Below are 20,312 nucleotides of genomic sequence, written 5' to 3'. Positions count from 1 at the left end.
CCAGGAAATTGATTAACCAATGCAAATAAAAAAACATGTCACTAATTATGTGTGGTTTTTATATTCCAATATTAATTCGTGGCACTTGAATATCTTCAAAGGAACTATCTTCTTCTTGTGTGGTAGTAAATTTAGCTTTTTCCTTAAAGTCTTTTTTCAGTGAAAAATAATGGTGATGAAATATGAATACTTTCCAATAACCTATTTTTAGGCTTCTTCCACAAAACTGAAACCCATGTTACCATTTATAAGGAAAAAGGCTAAACAAAGTGTAAGTGTTCAATTTCAATGACATAAAAATTTTATTATGTTTTAGAATATGAAAATGAAGGAAACTAATAAAGTGTGTGGAAATGGATGAAGTTTAAGATTTTTATTTATAGTGATTATTCCAAATAAGAATTGATATATTTTTCTATTTTTTATGGACAATTTTTATTTGCTAAAAAATGATGAAAATTAGTGGTCTAGTTCCCACCATAAAACTATATGAAAATAATCAAATTTTCCTTTGATCTTAGATTAAATTGTAGATGACATATATAGCTATTTGAATAAAAATAATAATTGGTTTTTTACCTATTTTTTTCTCTTTTATAAGAACTTAAATTTGAACTCACTTGAAATTGATTTTTAGAACAAATCCATTGTAACAAAAATAAAAAGTATGCATTTTGGAAGATGACTCTCTCCTCTAGAACATTATATGCATTTCAAATTTTTTTATGATTTACTATTATTTTTTTCTTTCTCAAAATCAACATCTTCTTGAGTGTTAAAATATGTACTTGTACTAAGTTTTAATTACACTATATTATGTCTAATTAAAACTCTATAAACTCTCCATGAGAATATTCCTGACTTTGAGCTCTACAAAATGGTGTTTATGTATTATTAAACAAATATTGTTAAAAATACTAAGAGTTATTGAAACATCACTTTTCTAAAATATTTTTTAGTTTTTTAGTAATTATACACAAATTGGTATAAAATATGCATTTAATAGATCTTATGTTTAAACATTTTTTTAAGGTAAAAATACTAAAATTTAGTTGTTCTGATAAGTTAGCCTTAAAGATTACACAACTTTGTACTTTATCTAGTCTCAATATTAAATTCACATATCCCATAGATTAAAGAAAACATCTAAATAATTAAAATCTTAAGTTAAAAGTACTTCGTAATGCCTTTGTTAATATAGATATTATTTCAAAAATAGAAATGTAGAAAATACAATGAAATGGGGATCAATTAGCAGTAATTGACATAACTACGAATGAAATACACAACATCATTGATTTCTAAAATAGTATTCAATCCTAAACTCAATAATATCAATTCATTGAAAATATTCTCAAATACCACATACCTAGTTGCTAGAGTGAGACAATAAAAAATGTTCTTGTAATAGTGAGAATTATTGGTGTTCTTCTGTCAAATGAAGATTCCTCTACTACAAAATTGTGTGGTACCCTATTAGATTTCCCAGCTTCACAATATTATGATTTTCTCTCAAAGGAAGGTTATTATGATAATTAAGCATATGCACAATTAATTCCAAACTTGAGGTGACTGATGCTGGTGTAGAGAAAAAATGTAACAATTTCCTAACAAAGTTTGGAAGCCTTGTGTCATTCCACCATATTCTCTTTAAATGGATTGAAGAATAGAGACTTTAGTACAACTCCAAAGATTATAATAAGTTAAAAATATACCTAGGTTACCCACACAACATCCAAGATCCATTGAAATAATGTTTATGTATCTTTTATATTAGAGATTCTCACATTCCCTACTATCTTACATCCTGGTAGGAATAAGGATTTATCTAATACCAAATGTTAGAGATGGTAAAGAAGATAAAATATTTAATAAACTATTCAATAATATAGAGGTTTTTTCTATATGGTACAAATTACAACCTATTCGAGAATAATAATTGCATATAGTCACTAAATGGTAGTTATACCAAACAAAATATTAATATGATTAGAAATTTATGCAACATAGAAAAGATGGGTGGAATTTGGAGGGAAACTTATGGAAAAACTAATATGATTTTGGGAAATGGAGTTTTGAAGAATAGTAGAACAGGTGGCTTCAAAAATATTTTGAAGATCCTCGATCAATTTATTCTATCTTATGATTTGTTAGGTACTTTCTTGCAACCATGTTCTGAAATCAAGAAATTTATACTCTTAGATAATTTCCCTATCTAAATTTCAATTTCAAAAGATGTGCCTCCACCCAAATGCTAATTTTGATTAAAAAATGTATTTCTCAAAAGTTAAAATTCACTTAATCTCATGAATGACTGGTAGTTGGAATACAAAAATTGTTAAACTAGAGATGTTTAATATTAACAAGAAATTATAATTACTGAAGAATAAATTGAATATTTGGAATAATTCTTTCCTCAAAATTATCATGAATGAGAATGAAAAAATATAATTAGTTTTAAAATAATTTATTGAGATATTTTTTCAAGATGGCATGGAACATAAAGAGTACATCAAAGAAAATAATCTTTTGGTGGACTTTAATGGAAAAATTGTCAGTGAGGAATGGTCCTAGTACTCAAAATCAAGGGAGTTCTAGTTTCATGAGAGTGACAAAAATACTATTTTTTTTTAAAACACTCAAAAATAGATTAGATCTTGAACAATATTTCCCAATTTCAACTTTCCAATAATTTTTTTTGGACCAATATAAATGATAATTATTATGAGTTCATTAGAGTTCATTGATAGTAGATGCATGTTTTTGGTAAAAGTAGTGTCTATTAATTTAAAATGATGTTTAGCTGGTTAGAATCAACTTTATTTGTTTTTCCACAGGTTGTATTGATGATTCTCATTCTTTAGGAAGTGGATTTTTTTTTATGATGGGGATGAATTAGAGTACGTAAATTTCCTAAAAACTTTATCTTGATATATATCGGAGAAAAATGACCTTGTTCCAATGAAAGTGAGATATATGCAACAACATGACTAAGTTTGTTTGTTGCAAAAAATAAATTATTCTTGTGTTAAAAGAAGTTATGTAATCAGGTTCCACTATAAGAGTAAACAATCTTGTTTATCATTTTATACAAGAAAAATAATGCTATATAACTAAGAGGGGTGGGGGCGGGTGTGTGGGGTGAATCACTAATAACTAGTTATCCTACGAGCCTTTAATTTTTTTTACTCCATCTCAAACATTTAGTTTTTTAGGTCATAATCTTGGTAACCAGATCTAACACCAAATTACAAACTAATTTAAACTTTTCAATAAAGTATGAACTTAATATATGAAGTATCCATTAGAAACTACAATTGGAACAATTATTATATTGTCATTGATGTTAAATCTTATTGGAACAATTATTATATTGTCATTGATGTTAAATCTTACTTGTAAGATAGTTTCTACCTAACTAGAACATACCATTTAATTCATGAAGAGGATTTGAAAAGATGAGATAACAAGAATAACTAGTGGATAGGTGGAGTTATTTGAAACTACAATAGACAATTGATTAGTTGGCGTATTGACAAGATAATGTATTATTTAATTATTACACTAAATGGAGAAGATAGTTGAATTGAAGCCTAGTAGAATTTTCCTTAGGGAAAGATTCACCTGAGATCGTAGAACTCAACACAAGCACAACTGTAGACCAAAAATAGATATGATCAATTAATTAGAGTATGTCCTAATATATTACTCTATTCAGTATGTCCAAACACACTAGGAGTGCCTATATATAAAGGCCTCTTAGGAAACACCTAGAATGTCTCTAGAAACAACTAGGAGATAAGATAAGCATCATGACAACTAAGCACATGCCTTATCCAACATTCTAGATGAGTAGATAAGAATGACTAGATGAGTGGATAAGAATGAGAAGGTTGTAGGCACCATGTGCATAAAAGAGGTGCGAACTCTTGTGTTGTCAACATGACAACTCACAAGAGTGAACAGACTCCTAGGTGACTAATAAATATAATAAATATATGCATTAACCTAAGTAAACTTAAGTGTAAATAGTAAATACTTATTTACACCAACACCCCCCCTTAAGTGCAACTTAAGGGAATGCCCTTAAGCTTACGATAACTAGGATGAAATGCATGATGGGTCTCAACTACTAGGCCATGTTAGGTACCCATATACATAATGATATGCAAATCTCTCATAAAGTAGAGAAAGAGGGAAAACTTCATTGGAAAAACCCTCCCCAAAAAAGAGAGATGAAAAGGGATGCATTGATGGATGGAGTAATCAAGATCCCCCCATTACGACATACATCCAATATACACAATAATACAAAAAGGAGAAGAACAAAACCCCCTAAGAGGAACCCCCCCCCCCCCCCCCAAACAAAAAAAAATGGAGTAGAAGAAGATGAGGTAGTCCACCCTAAAGGTAGTGTGCTGACCAATGAGAAATGCTCCAATGTAGAAGTTGATCCATGACCATTGAATGATGTTCCTCCCCTTTGGAATAAATAAAGACAAGGGTACTTGTGAGATACGTCCCCTATATGGAGAAAGAATATCTATGATGAATAGTCTCTCTGAAACCTATTCAAGTTTCCCTGTGTCAATGCTGATGACGGCTTCCTCCAAAAATTCTGAGAAGAAGTGCAGATCAAACAAGGAGTGATATAGAACCTATTTTAGGGAACCAACAGTCTTCTCAAATGATAAAGAGACCTCCAAAAATTGTTGTACATAAGTATCCACAGTCACATCACCCCATAAAGATTGATCATGTAGAGAATGGACATGAGGTTTAGAGTTAGCCCTCACAATAACTATAGAAGAATTGTCCTCAGCAAAGAGAAGTGGTAGATCATCAAGCAAGTCCTCCAAATCTATTGTGTGTGACTCCATGAACAAACCTTAAATGTTAGTCAAGAAGTCATCATTTGGAATTGGAAGACCATGTGTACCCTGTTGTGCTAAAGTGCTTGAATCTATCACTACGGCAATGAATAAATTATTCACCTCAAAGAGAAGAAAAATTTCATCAACAATGTCTCCCACATCTTCAATGTGAGACTCCACGAATAGGCTTGCAAAGGTGGAAAGGAAGTCATTGCATGAAGGTAGAGTAGGAATACATAAAGGGTCTTGCTTCACCAAATCTAAAGCATTTGTGGCTAGAATAGGATCAGTAGGAGCAACAAGAGCTAGAGGTTTGATCTCATCTAAAGAGGATGCAGTTGCAACTGAAGGTATAAGATCTTTTGGGAATGGAGGAATGTTTGGATCTCCATACTTCTCTCAAAGATACGTCCAAAGATCATATGGATCAATGAACTTCAAGTCATCAAGTGAATCCATAACATACATATCCATAAATAGATAGAGAGTGCGACAAATGATGTCAGTCTGGTCAATATTATAGTTAAGATCTCTTGCATATGGTAGTGCATTGAGCTGATTGAGAAATTAGATAACAAGTTGACTTCATTCTTGATAGTTATCTGGGCTCAAAGAAATCAAATCTTCCTCTTCCATGATGGATGAATCAATGAAACCTTCAAGGAATCAAAGAACCCCCTGAAAAATATGCTTTGGCACTTTAAAAGTAGTGTGTGTACAATGGGCACTTATCAAAATGAACAAAGTAGACTTCTAATTTTTTCTATTGCAACTTCCTTTTGAGGCCTCAATCTGGAACTAAGCACTATAAAAAGAATTTTGAAAAGAAATAAAAAAAATATAATGCAGAAAAAGGCCCTAATTTTGAAAGTGAGATTTTTGTCCACACAACCATAGAATCTAACTATAGATATAGAAAGTAGATAGAAAAATACGCACTTTCAAAAAAAATAGAACCTATTTTCGAATTCAGATAAGCACATATAGAGTGTTTCAAGTTACAAAACGTAGGATTGAATAGGCATAGTTTTCAAAAGACACAATTTTTAAAAAATCCTTGCACCAAAATTAGAAAAGACCACTACCACTAAAAAATATAGGAAATTTTACCCAATTTCAAAAAAAATTACACCTGAATCAGAGTTCGGATGTCCAAGTTATGGGCTCACAAAGTTAGGTTGCCAAAAAGCAATCTGGAGAGGGGTTTGGAAGGAAAAATGTGTGCTTAAATTTGACGGTCAAATGGCCATAATAGAAGTTGTAAATTCCCTAGTTTTGACGGTCAGATGACCGTCACTTTTTTTCTCATGAAATGATAATGTCAACAAAAAAATGTCTGCTTGGGTTGATGTGGCTACTGACTAGGTGTCAATACTATATAGATATTGACAGGACAATGGTATAGCCTATACAAAATAGATCTAACATGTTGGAAGCTGTACACACCTAAAATCCCTTAGAAAATAAAGTATTTTTATTTTCTAAAAAGTCCCTAACGACATCATCATTTATTAATTAATTAATTAATTAATTTATTTATTTATTTTTATGCCATTAAATCCCCTTGTCTTAATTAAAAATATTTAATTAACGAATCCCTCGCAAAAATGTTTATATCTTATTTAAACATTATTTTTCTTATTTATTAATTATTTAATTAATAAATTGACCAAAAATCTCAAAATAAATATTTAATTTATTTTTTTCCCAAAACTTGGCCAATTTCCTTAAGACCACTAACCTCTTCCAAAACCTTCTAATCCTTCTTCAATTTCCATTAAAGGCTAATCCCATCATTTTCTACCCTTAATCCCAACTCAAAATATTTAACTAAGGTTAAATATTAATTCTCATATTTATTAAATTTTTTTTAATAAATATCTCTTCAAACCAAACCTATGAGATAAATAAACTTTATTTATCCTAAACCTAAGCCTATCCCTAAACCCCCTTTTTAGCCTAATCCACCCCATCCACCCATACTAACCAAGCTTAGCCACTAACTCACCCACCCTCATTAAATGCCATCCACTTGCATATCTCTAACAAGCTTAGTCTAATCCTAAATCACCTCTAATCCCCCCCTAAACTTGTCACATTCCCTAAGCAAGTTTAAGACTTTCCTAAACCAAGCAAAGTCAACAATCTCAAATCCCTCCAAAATATCCCAACCACTAAACCTTGAATGCTCTTACAAGGCCATAAAGACTCTTACAAACTCATTCATTGCTCTTACAAGCCATTTATGAGGGTCTTTAAGGCCTTGAGCCTCCTTTGTTGACTCATCCTTGCCCTTTCCTCCATCCACTCACCCTGTGACATGTGTCACTCCCTAATTGGCTGTAAGGAAGCACAATCTATGTGCTCTCCTCTCATGCAATCTAAGCCCTCCATGAGATTTTTCTCATCTTTGCATCTTAGCCCTCAAACCCTCCAACCTCTTTCCTATAAATTCGATCCCCTCCCAAGCCATTTCATCACAACCTTTAAGCTAAAGTTATAATGCTAGTTTGAGAAACAAAGCCTTTAACCATACCCTTATGATGCCAAATTGAGAGCTCACAAAGCTACCAATTTGCCATTTTCCATCTCCATTGAAGCATAGTTTAAGTATCTTGAGTACACATCCCAAATCCTATCAAATAGATACATCCCCAACTCAAGAGAACAATCTCATTGAGAGAGCCCCTTAAATGGCTCATATTCTCATTTGAGAGCTTCTCTTTTGTCTATCTTGAGGTTATGTTAATTTAGTTTAATGCTAATGATTTTATTTCATTAGATTAGTTTAATCCACATAATAGACTCATCCCCAAATCAAGTGATCATCCTCATTGGGAGAGCCATTCCATAGCTCATATTCTCATTTGAGGGTTTTCACTTTGTCTATCTCATATATTATGATTTTTATGCTAGTTAATACTTTGGTCTTTTAATAGATTAGTGTTTCTTGCTAACATATTTCTCATATACATTTTGGCATGCCCGATGGGACCCCACTGTGGGTCATTTATTCATCCATTTCAATCTACATGTTGCTTTTATAAACTAACCCTCTAATGCTTGTTGTTGTTTGAGTGAGTTGTAGGGTTTTTTCCTTGTTTTTGCAAGTTGAAGGGTGCACTTGGGAAGAAGACATACCCTCTAAAACTTGAAAATAATAAAAAAATCAATTTTTTTTGAAAAAACCCATGCATTTCAGTTCTGTTTACGCAGTGTCATCTCCGTAGTTCAACATCTCTGCAGATTGGCGTCTGCGCTTGTGAACTGTCATCTCCGCAACCTCAACCGTCGTCTCTACAGATTGGCATCTGCACCTGGTGAACTGTCGTCAGTATAACCTCAACCATCATCTTCGCAGTTGAATGTCTCTGCCTATTTTTTATTTGTCTGTGCCGCCAACCTAAACTGTCATCTTCGCAATTTAGCATCTCCGCCTATTTTTCATTTGTCAGCGCTACCAACCTAAAATGTCGTCTCCATAGTTCAACATCTCCACCTATTTTTTCGTTGTCTATGCTACCAAATTGAACTATCATCTTTGCCTCTTTCTCTGTCATCTCTGCAAATCGGCATCTCCACAGTTCAACATCTCCATAGTTTGGCATCTCCACCTTTTATTGTTGCATTTCTGTTTTAACTTTTGGTGGTTCCATAGAGTAGAGGTTTTTCTAAGCATTTTTACGCCTAGGAAAAAGAACCAAAAGAGTTGATTTTATTTTCTCCATAATTAAGCTTCAAATTTTGAAATTTTTGGGTGACTAATCAAATTGGCTTTTGTAGCTTTGCAGGTTGGAGTATCTATGCAACCACTAACCATGTTTCTTGCAAGTTCTCCTTACATGGTTTAATGCTCTTGAAAAAGGAACTTGAATGTTTAAAAAAATTTCCTTTGAATGAATGTTGCTCAAACATAATCTTGAATGCCATGGATTAAAATCAATCTTTCTTGGAATGCATGCTTAAAACAAACAAACTCAATCTTGAATGCAAAGGATCAATTAACCATTGCAATATCTCACACTTCAATTTTGGGCATAAAAATAACCTAAATCCACATTTTTGTAATTTCTTAAGTTATAAAAACTAATAAAAATGCTTTGAGTGAGTTTGTAGTTGGACTCACCCTCTTTAATCACCCATCATTCTAACCATTGGTTGCAATCTCAGTGCGATCTATGGGGATGGGTCCACCTAAGAGGGTGTTAAGTGCTCCACAAAAATCAAACTCCACTCACTTGGGTTTTTATTAGTTTTTCTATGTTAAATTTTTTTTTGAATGCGCATTAGTCTTGCTAACACTTCATTTGGGCATAAAAAAATTGAACAAATCTTAACATGGAGGGCCTCTCGGCGCATGCTTGACAATCGAGTTTCACACATCTTTGTTTTGGGCTTAAAACAAAATCACACCAACTCTTAAATTCCTTAAAGGAAATCAATTGACACTTGACGTGGAGGGCCTCCGAGCATGCGAGTTTACTTTTGTTGACCCTAAATCTTCTTGATGTATTCATTATTTGATCAATTTTACTTTTGTTAAATGCTTCAAGTTGGAATTGAACATTGTCTCTTAAACATGAGTGCTTGCAAAGTCTAGATCAGCACACATAAGAGTCAGTTGGTAAAAGAACAAACGTGTTTTTTAGCCCAAGATCATCCAAGTCTTCTCTCCCCTTGTCATCTTCCGAGGCCATCTTGGGTGCATAAGATTGATCCAAAATCTTGTTTAAGTTTTCAGAGGCTTGCTTGGAGATTTCATCACCCCTTGGATGACCTAAACTCCAGCGTTCCAATGGAGTATAAAAATTGAGAGGTGAATCCAAAGACACTTCTCTTGAAATCAAGATTTTTTCACTCAAGCTAAGCCTCAAGGAACTTTATACCCTTGAGGAGTGAAAGAGGAGAAGTGGGTTACTACTCCTCTTGGCTGTGTGACATCTTTTTGGTTTCATCTACTGATTTGAGTCTCACATACCTTGGGTATATCGAGGACTCCCTAGCTAAACCAACTATCAGCTTTGTAGACAACCATCTAGGGTGTTAATGTGTTTGAAGTGACTAATCAAAACATTTGTAAAACATACACACTCCTTGGTGCAAGTATCACATTCTGAGAATCAAAAACTTCTATCTGGTTGTTCCTATCTATTGCTTGATTTTTTATTTGTTGAATGAATTTTTGCCAAACTTGGTCAATCCTAGCTTAAGGCATACTCAGCGTAGTCACTACTTATTTCAAAAAGTCAAATGAGTTGAAGCAAAACAATCAAGATCTCTCAAAGCCAAGCAGATTTGAGAATTCATTTTAGAACAACCCAAACCCAAACAGAAGTTTCACAAAGCCAAACTCAAGCCATCTCAGGCATACCAAGAACTTCTAGCCAAAAGAAAGGAAATAAAACCAAGCCATCGAATTACCAAACTCCACAAAGCAGAGGACAAAGCTATCGATGAAGCCCTTCAAGATGCCTGGTTAGATCGCACTATCAAATTTAGCAAACGTCCAGGTGTTAACCCTGCTTATGCCTTACCAACTAGGCATGATTTCTATGATTAGATCCCCTTGTTTCTCCACATCTTCTTGCATAAGCTTCAATTTAGAGTTATCTTTGTAGGAAATCCAACCATCTTTAGTCTTCCCCTTTAAGCATTTTAGCTCATCCATCTCATTTAGAACTAAACCATCTAGCCAGCAATCCAAAAACTTCACATCCAAGCCTTCAAAATTATTGTCACCTTGCCAAAAGTTTGCCATTCCTACCATCTTGCCAATCCACCAATCTCACCAAGGTTATCCCTTTGACACAGCTTTGTCTAGAGTAATCTAGCTTTGTCACTTGTTATCCCTCATCACCTTGAGCTAAAGGTTGGGATCCACAAGTGGTCAATCTCATGTTCTTCCTAAAGGATCATTAGTCTATCCTTAAGTTGACACAATCACCAGCAAGCTTGCACATAGGGAAGCAGACCTTTCATGATTTGGCAACATATCTTTGAAGTTAGAATCCCCAACCCAATCCTCCTTAGGTTTTGTCATATAGCTTTTCCTGAACCTAGGAAATCATTTGCATAGAAAAGCCTTCCCCTTTTGCATCCATCAATGTTGTTGCATCTCATCCCTAGGAACATTTTCATGCCACCCATCACTTGCTTAGCCAAGAAGAAGAAGGAAAAAATGGAGCCCTATCATTTGGATCAAACATCATCGCTCCCCTTGAGCACTCAACCATCCTTCATCCCAGAGAACACTATACCATCACCTACTAACATTGAAGCTTTCATGAACCAACCAGGAAATGCAGTATTAGTGAATGCCATTATAGACATGAACAAAGAAACAATCATGGCTAACTTTCGAAGGGACAACATCGAAGTCTTCAACTTTGGTAGACCTCCTCCCTTATCAGAACCATCTCACTCATTGTTTGGGAAACTACCACTCCTGATAGGCTCTTATGATTCAAATTATCCTCAATATGAGCCAAAAGAAGAGCCTCAAACCACTCCTTATGATCCAACAGACCCAAACATACCATCCTCCACCCAAGTTGAAATCTCCATTCCATAAGCTAATCCTGCCACCACCACTCCACCATTGGTCCATACCACTCCATCCCAAACCCCCTTCGCCCAAAACACCTCATCATTTACTCCCTTCACTATTTCTGTTGGTGCTCTCCAAACTAGCCTTCCAAATCCACCCATCTCCCAAATCAGTGCTAGTATCTTTGGCCAACCTCAACAATATACAACTGGGATGCCACCCATGGGGCCAAGTAATCAACCTTTCATCGCCCCCATCTTTTTTACCTCAGCTCAAAACACAATTCCATCTTTTCCACTAGGTCCTTGGAGCTCAGTACCATTAGCCACAAATCCACAAGCTACTACCCTAACTCTATAAAGCTATCAAACCCCACAAGCTACTACTAATGTTCTGCCAAGCTCTCAAGTGACCCAAGCTCTTGCCACCAAGCTATCAAACCCCATCAATTCCATTCCCAAGCTTTCAATTTCCACCACCTCCACCACTAACTAATCCATTACCTCCTATTACCAACTCTTTTTCTATGCCACTTCTAGGAGGAAATCCACCACCACAAACCACCAATTACTTGGCCTCTTTTGCCATGTAGATACCCTCCCAAATGGGGGTACAATCCACATATATTGGTCAAACTTCTCAAATCCAAAGTCAAGTTCCACAAGCTCCCCAATCCTTTCCTTAATCTTCACAACCATCTTATACCTTACCTCCACAAAGCAATCCATTTATCCCACAACCATCTTATGTTCCTCAATCCCAACCTCAAATCCAATATTAGTAGCAAGCCTCGCAACACATGCAGCAATATGTGCCACCTCCACCTCAGCAACCAATCATCCACCATTCAGTTGCCCAAGCCATGTACAATCCCTACCAACCCATATCTCAAAGCCATCCATATTCCATTGCCCCATCTAGCACATGCCTACCTCAGGGCACTCCTACATTGGGGGCACCCCAGCCATCACCCATTAATTTAGAATGGGAAGCCATGAAGAAAGCTTTGAAAAACATCGAGGAGGGAAATGATCCAAAAACCTTCAAGTTTGAGAATGTGTGTCCTTACCCATTTGACAGAGCCATTACCATGACACCATTTCTCAAGCATTTTGAGACACCCAAATTTGACACATTTAGAGGAAAAGGAGACCTTGTCACACATATCAAAGAATTTTACACACACTTCCAAGAAGTGGCATACAATGACGTCTTTCTCTTGCGTCTCTTTCCCAAAAGCTTGGCCAGACCAGCTCTTGAATGGTTTTATAGAATCCCCTATGGCACAATTAAAATTTTTGCTGAATTATTTGAGGCATTTGTAGCCCAATATGCCCATCTTGATGAAACAAAGCTATCAGTAGTTGATCTTGTCCACACTAAGCAAAAAGGTGGAGAAAGCCTTCCCAAATATCTGCAAAGATGGAAAACCCTTACCACCCGCATATCTTGCACCTTGCCAGAGCGCCATTTGGTGAAAATGTTTATTGATGATGCCCATCCTAGCTTGGCTCACCACATGACCATGAACTATTTGCAGACCTACAAAGATATCAAAGAAAAATGAATGACCCTTGAGCAAGGACTCATTAAAGATGGTGTGGTCAAGATTTACAAAGAAGCCAACCAAAATCAAACACATTCAAATGACAAGTCTAAGTATTGGAAGAAAAAAAAGCACGTTGCAACAGATGGGGTTACCAATACGAGACATGTGAATATTATTGGTCCTTCTCAAAACTAGTCCAACCCACCATATCAACCAAACAATCAACAAGCTATCAACTACCAATAGCAGAATAACCAAAGCTATCAAAACCAAAATCCAAGACCCAACTTCCAAGGGTCCAGCAATCAAGATAATGCTATCAATGTAACTATAGGGAAAAAGCCCAGATTCCAACCTACACCTAGAAATTATACACCCCTTGGTGAGCCATTGGATGTCATTTTTGAGAAATTGACTAAGGAAAACCTCATCAAATTTCCTCCTACCCAGCAAATTGACCTAGGCCAATCCAAAGCTACATGGTACAAAGATAATGAGTACTACAAATTTCATAGGGTAAAAGGTCACACTACCCTCAGATGCATGAAACTGAAAGATTATGTGTAAGACCTCATTGATCGGAAAGAAATCATCGTTGGTGTCTGAACCTCTCCCAATGCAGGCTTACAGATCTACCAAAATGCTTTTCCTCCTCACAACAACCAAAATCTTAGAAAAGCACCTATCCAAACCAACAACAACAACACCAACAACTGCCAGCCAAACCAACAACATGGAAAGAACAATGACCACACTTCATCCTACATAGACTATGGTAGCCTCATCAGTTGTATATCTAAAAAAGAGCCTTTTGTCAATGTTATCAATATCCAAGGCCCAAACAATGAGTGTGCAGTCACCACTCAAAGAGCGCAATTTAACATCGCAGGGCCACCCATTTCACCAGCACCATCAACTCCATGAAAAAACCAATAAAATATCTTGGAACACCTCGGGAACATGCCAGCCCAAATCTCCATTTTAGACCTTCCCTGCACTAGTCCTGTGTATAAGAACATCCTTGACAGTGATCTCATAGAATCTCGTGTCCCTTCAGATATGAACACTACTAATTTTTGTGATCTCATTGGACACTTATCCTCCTCATGTGCCCTATCATTCAAACCCACCGACATACCCATGGTCGAGCCAAATTACACCCTTCCGCTTCGCATAGCCATCATGGTATCCAATTTTCCATCAAAAGAGTAATGATAGATAATGGATCAGCCTTGAATATTTGCACCCTAAACTTCATAAAACAAGTTGAAATACTGAGGCAGATATCATCAGTGAGGTTATCACCATCAAAGCTTATGAAAACTTGGAAAGAACCATAGAAGGAACTATTTTGCTGCCAATCAAAGTTGGGGCAGTCATCCAAGAAACACTCTGCCATGTTATTGATCTAAACCTACCATTTAAAATCCTCCTCGATTGCCCATGGATTCATGCCATGAAAGCTATTCCATCCACTTACCATTAGTGCATCAAATTTTTGCATCAGGGAACTAAGGTAACCATCCATGCCGATCTAGAACCCTTTTCTTACTGCAATGTGATTGAAGCTTCATATGCGAACCATTGCCAGTGAATTGATGTTAGCACAGCCATCGCCAGCTCATCCCACACTGGTAATGATCCAAAAACCATCCTCACCTCCACCTTATCTATCATAAAGATCAATAACAAAGGCTGTGGAGAGTATAGTCTGTCCGACATATTTTCTGTCGAGGCACTCCCACTTGATCCACATGCCCATGGAGACTGACATATCACAAAGCTAAGGAGATTCCACCTCCTTGATACAAATAGTTTGGTCCAACAAAATTTGTATCCTCAAAAATCCCTCTTCATGAGGAGCTCACTCCAGATATCAACCATTGGTTACATAAGGATGCACCTCCAAGAAATCAAGCACGCCTTGATCACCTCAGCCAGAAGTATCCCCAAGAACATAAGCTCATCACTGAAAAATGGAACTATCAAGGTGGTGGTCTGGACTAGAAGAAAGAGGCATGTAGTGCCCCATCGATGCACACAAGTGGGAATCAAAATTAGGTCTTGGCTTTGGCATACCCACAACTGGGGGCACCAATGAGAATGGTCATGCTTTTTCAAACATTCATCGTGACCTTGTCGAAATCGAAGAAATTCCTTAGGAAGTTGAAAAGAGAGCCTACGACGATATCCTGGACCAAATCTTCCTCGAAGACTCTCTTCTCTAGGAACTATCCATCCATTTCATTGACCTACCACTCGCCCATCCACAACTCATAGATTGGGACCAACCAAGCATCATACACATTGATGAGTTCACATTAGAGGAGGTGCTTCTAAGATTCATGGGAGCCGAAACTCCTCACAAAGAAAACAAAGCCAAATTTTGTCTATATCTATAAGCTAGATCCTAAGGGGTATTTTAGAGAAAATCCCCAACCTAGTTTCGATACACCCAAAACTGGAACTAAGGTGAATCTAGGAGTAGCTAAGGTAGCGAAGAGAACCCCTTAGTAGGAAAATCCAAAGCCACAAGTAGAACATGAGGATTTAGCATTTTCTCCTCAAGATAATCGACCAAAGGTGTCTTCTATTCTAATTGAGGATACTAGAGAAGTCAACATTGGTTCTTTAGAGATCCCTAGACTTGTTCACATTGCTACATCCCTATCACAAGACCAAGTTGACCTCCTCTTTGAGGTCTTAAGAGAGAAAATTGGTTGATTTGCATGGTCATATTAGGACATTCTAGGACTTTATCCAAAGCTTGTAGTTCATCATCTTGCAGTCAATCCAAAGATCAAGCCCGTCAGACAAAAGCTTAGAAAAATGCCCTCCAAGGTGGCATTACTGGTCAAAGCTAAATTAGAAAGAATGTTAGCTGATAAGGTTATCCAACCTATCAACTACTCAGAGTGGATCTCCAACATGGTCCCCATCACTAAACCTTCCGGTGACATCAGAATCTACACTGATTTTAGAGATCTTAACAAAGCTTGTCCAAAAGATGATTTTCCCTTGCCCAACATAGATATGATTGTAGATCTTATAGCTGGACGTGAAATTTTGTCCCTCATGGATGGATTTTCTGGGTACAATCAAATCAAGATTTCAGAAGAGGATCAGCATAAGACAACATTCACTACCCCTTGGGGAACCTTTTGCTACAACATGATTCCTTTTGGCCAAAAGAATGCTAGGGCTACCTATCAAAGAGCTATGACAACCATTTTTCATGATCTCATCCATAGCATTTTGGAAGATTATGTGGATGATATCTTGGTTAAATCTCATACCTTCATGGATCATCTTGCTGACCTAGAGAAAGTCTTTAATAGGTTAGCCAAATATCATCTCATGTTGAATCTCAAGAAATGTGTCTTTGGGGTCACATCTAGCAAGCTTCTAGGTTTTATAGTTTCTAAACGAGGTATAGAGATCGACCCCAAGAAGGTCAAGGCTATCTTAGACATGCCTCCTTCCCAAACACTGTGACAGCTTCACACTCTTTAGGGAAAGCTTCAATCAATTCGACACTTCATCTCCCAGCTTGCAGATAAGTGTACACTGTTTGCACACTTACTGAAGAAGGATGAAAACTTCAAGTGGGATCCTTTATGTCAACACAACTTCGATCATCTCAAGTAGTATCTCATCAATCCCCCTATCTTGGTTCCACCAGTTCCTAGTCGTCCCTTGATCTTGTACATATTAGCAATGTCTACTACTCTAGGGGCACTTCTAGCATAGCTCGATGACTACGGCAGAGAAAGAGCCATCTACTACATCAGTAGAACCCTAGTTGGTTATGAACTCAATTATACTCCTATGGAAAAAGCTTGTTTGGTAGTTGTTTTCTCAACTCAAAAGCTTCACCACTACATGCTAATTCATACCATCCAACTAGTCTCCAAGATCAACCCTCTCAAGTATATGCTCTCCAGAACAACACTTACAGGCTGTTTGGCCAAATGGGTTATCCTCCTTAGTGAATTTGACATCTAGTATGTGGATAGAAAGGCAATCAAAGGGCAAGCTATAATAGATCACCTAGCTGATGCACCTCTAGTAGATACATATCCTTTGATCATAGAATTTCTAGATGAGCATATTTGTCTAATTGAAGAACAACCCCCATGGAAACTTTATTTTAATGGATCATCTACATCTCATGGATCAGGGGCAAGAATATTTTTGGTCACATCTTAAGGAGATTACATTCCAAAAGTCTTCAAGCTATAATTCCCTAGCACCAACAATATACCTGAATATGAGGCTCTCATAGCAAGATTAAAGTAGCTGTAGAATGGAACACCATTGAGTTACAAATATTTGGTGATTCTCAGCTCATCATCAAGCAAGCCCTTAATGAATATCAAACCAAAGATGAAAAGCTATTACTCTATAAAGAGCTAGTTGATCAGCTAACATAGCATTTAACAAAGCTTTAGTTTACACAAGTACCTTGAATGCAGAACAAAGTAGCATACGCTATGGCTACTATCGGCTCACTCTTGGAAATTCCCCAAGTAGTTACGCAGTGTGAGTTTTTAGTTGAGAAACTCCTCACACCTGCCTATGTGAATGATGACTCAAATCGTGTTTGTATCTTGGTTGGTCCCCAATCCCCTTGGTACCATGAGATTCATGCTTACCTTAAAGATGGTATCATCTCCCCTCACCTCACACATACCCAATGCCAAAACCTCATTCGAAAATCATCCCGCCATGTTATCATAGCCAATACCCTATATCGTCGAGGTTATCATGATACTCTCTCTTGATGTTTAGATGAAAATGAGACTGTGATGACATTAAAAGAAGTACACTCCAGACTTTGTGGTGCCCACATGAGTGGTATTGTCCTCACATAAAAAATCCTTAGAGCAGGCTACTATTGGCCTACCATTAAAGAAGACTCCTGTGACTTTGTCAGAAAGTGTCTCCTATATTAGTAGCAGGCAAATCTTGTGCACGCTCTAGCATAGGATCTATAGCCTATTGCACCACCTTGGCCTTTCACTTGTTGGGGCCTTGATCTAGTTGGAACTATCACACTTCTCTCATTTGATGAACATAAATGGATAATAATAGCTACAGACCATTTCACTAAATGGGTGGAAGTAGTCCCCCTAGTCTCAGCTACAGGAGTTCAGATCTCTAAGTTTATCTTGTACCACATTGTTTGCTGCTTCGGCATCTCATCCACCATCTTCACCAACTATAGAGGTAACTTTAAAAATCTCAACATGGAAGAATTATGCACTTCCCTCTACATCCATCACTACTTTTCTAGCCCATATTTCCCACAAGGTAACGACCACAAAGAGGTAACTAACAAAACCATCCTCAAAATTCTAAAGAAAGCTGTCAATGATTCTGATCATGATTGGCACAACTCCATACTCCTTAGTCTATGGTGTCAAAGAAATACTACCCATAGAGGTTGAACTTCCCTCCTTGTGCATATCTTTGTAGGGGAAAATATTAGATGAAGAATACAGAGTAGCTCGGCTCACCCAGCTAGATCTCTTAGACAAGAAGCAAAAACCATCCTATTATCATCTCACAATCTATCAAACTTGTCTCAAAAGGAATTTCAACAAGAAGGTGCTCCTATGACACTTTCAGCCAGGTGACATGGTCCTCAAAGAAAATATGAAAGTCCAAGCCAATCGAGAAAAGAAAGGCAAGTTTGAACCTACTTGGCTTGGTCCTTATGTTGTCACTGCATCCTTTGGCTTTGGAGCCTATCAGCTATCTACACTAGAAGGAGAACTCTTGAATGATCCTACTAACATCATTCATCTCAAGAAGTTCTATGCTTGAAAATCCTTGGTATACCCAGCTTTTGAAAAATAGAAAAAAATAGTAAAGAGAAATAAGCGTCCAATGTTGAAACTTGGCAATTCAAGTGCCTTGGATAGGTACCTTGGTAAAAACCTGGTAATTCAGGTGCCTTGTGTACTAAGACTAATCGATTATCTATCACTATCCTATCCCTCATCCATTCACCCACCATCCCATAAAACACCTGCTTGTTCCCTTGGTGTTCCAACCAAATATCCAAAATCTAATGGAGCTTGTAAATACCTCCTATACAACTTGTAAATCTTGTACCTCAGCTTGTAAATCTTCTATCTTAGCTTGTAAATCTTGTACCATCACTTGTATCATAGCTTCTATATCCAAATCTTGTCCAAAGCTTGTACCATATTCCAGCTTGTATTATATACCAAAGCTTGTATCCTATCACATGCACACAAAGAACTCCATTTTTACTTAAGCTTTTCGCAAACCATCTACCTATCTGCCTATCAATTATTGCAGACATCCCACCCTTCACAAACATTTCCATCTTACAAAAATCAAAACATGAACAACCTTATACATTTGTAACATATCTTGGTCTCTCAGCTTGTACACCCTCTTTAGCTTAGCACCATTGTATCTATCAAGCTTTCATGTCAGTTCCTCCTTGATCAACATCTTGCACACATCGCACAACCCTTGGTTAGCTATTCCAATGCATCCTTTAGCTAGATCTCCTATCACCAAAGTGTTATCCTTCTTAGTTCAGCTTGCTAGACACATCATTCATCCAGATCCATCAGCTTAGGTGCTCTTCGATAGATCCTTGTAGGATATAGCTTTCCTCATGTCCGATCTTGGTTTGTTAGTACCTCATCCTACCCATCTCGTTGGCAAATAGTTCTCTTTTGGATTTTTGCTTTCTTTTGATTTGAAATCTTCCCTTTTGGTTCTTGAAATATCTTTTCCAAGCAATCCTTTTGTTCTCTCCTCAAGGTTAGGTTGCCACAATCTTCCATATCATGGTATACAGTGAATGGGGCAATCTGAGCATAAGGTCTTGATCAGGTCTTTTGTTTGTTTTTCTTTTTTGCTTGTGGGTTACCTAGTGTCGATTCCATGCTGCTTCCTTTGGGAATCATGTGTGATATTGGGGCAATCCTTGTGTGTTTGTTTTGAGTCAGTTTTTCAATCCTCTAGACAGTTGGTGACATGGCCTTGATGTTCTTGGTAACCTTGGCAATTAACCAATACTCCTATAGAAAATCTAGTGCTCAACTACATGGTCGTACTTCTCTTTGAAGTATCCCCCCACTCAAAAAGCTTCAATGGAATACCTTCATCTCCATTATCCCCCATCCATATCCAACATCTATCTCTCCTACCCCAACTTATGCATCAATATCTCTTTGAATCAATCATCACTCTTAGCTTTAGGGATCCACAATCCTAGTCTTAGGGATCCACCAATAAAATCAATCCACCAAGCCTCATCTTTCGAGATCCACAATCCTAGTCCTAGGGATCTTCG

The sequence above is a fragment of the Cupressus sempervirens genome, chromosome 10 (assembly GCF_028749045.1).
Source record: "Cupressus sempervirens isolate cs-2001-9-10 chromosome 10, ASM2874904v1, whole genome shotgun sequence".
NCBI lineage: Eukaryota > Viridiplantae > Streptophyta > Pinopsida > Cupressales > Cupressaceae > Cupressus > Cupressus sempervirens.
This window is presented reverse-complemented; position numbering follows the sequence as displayed.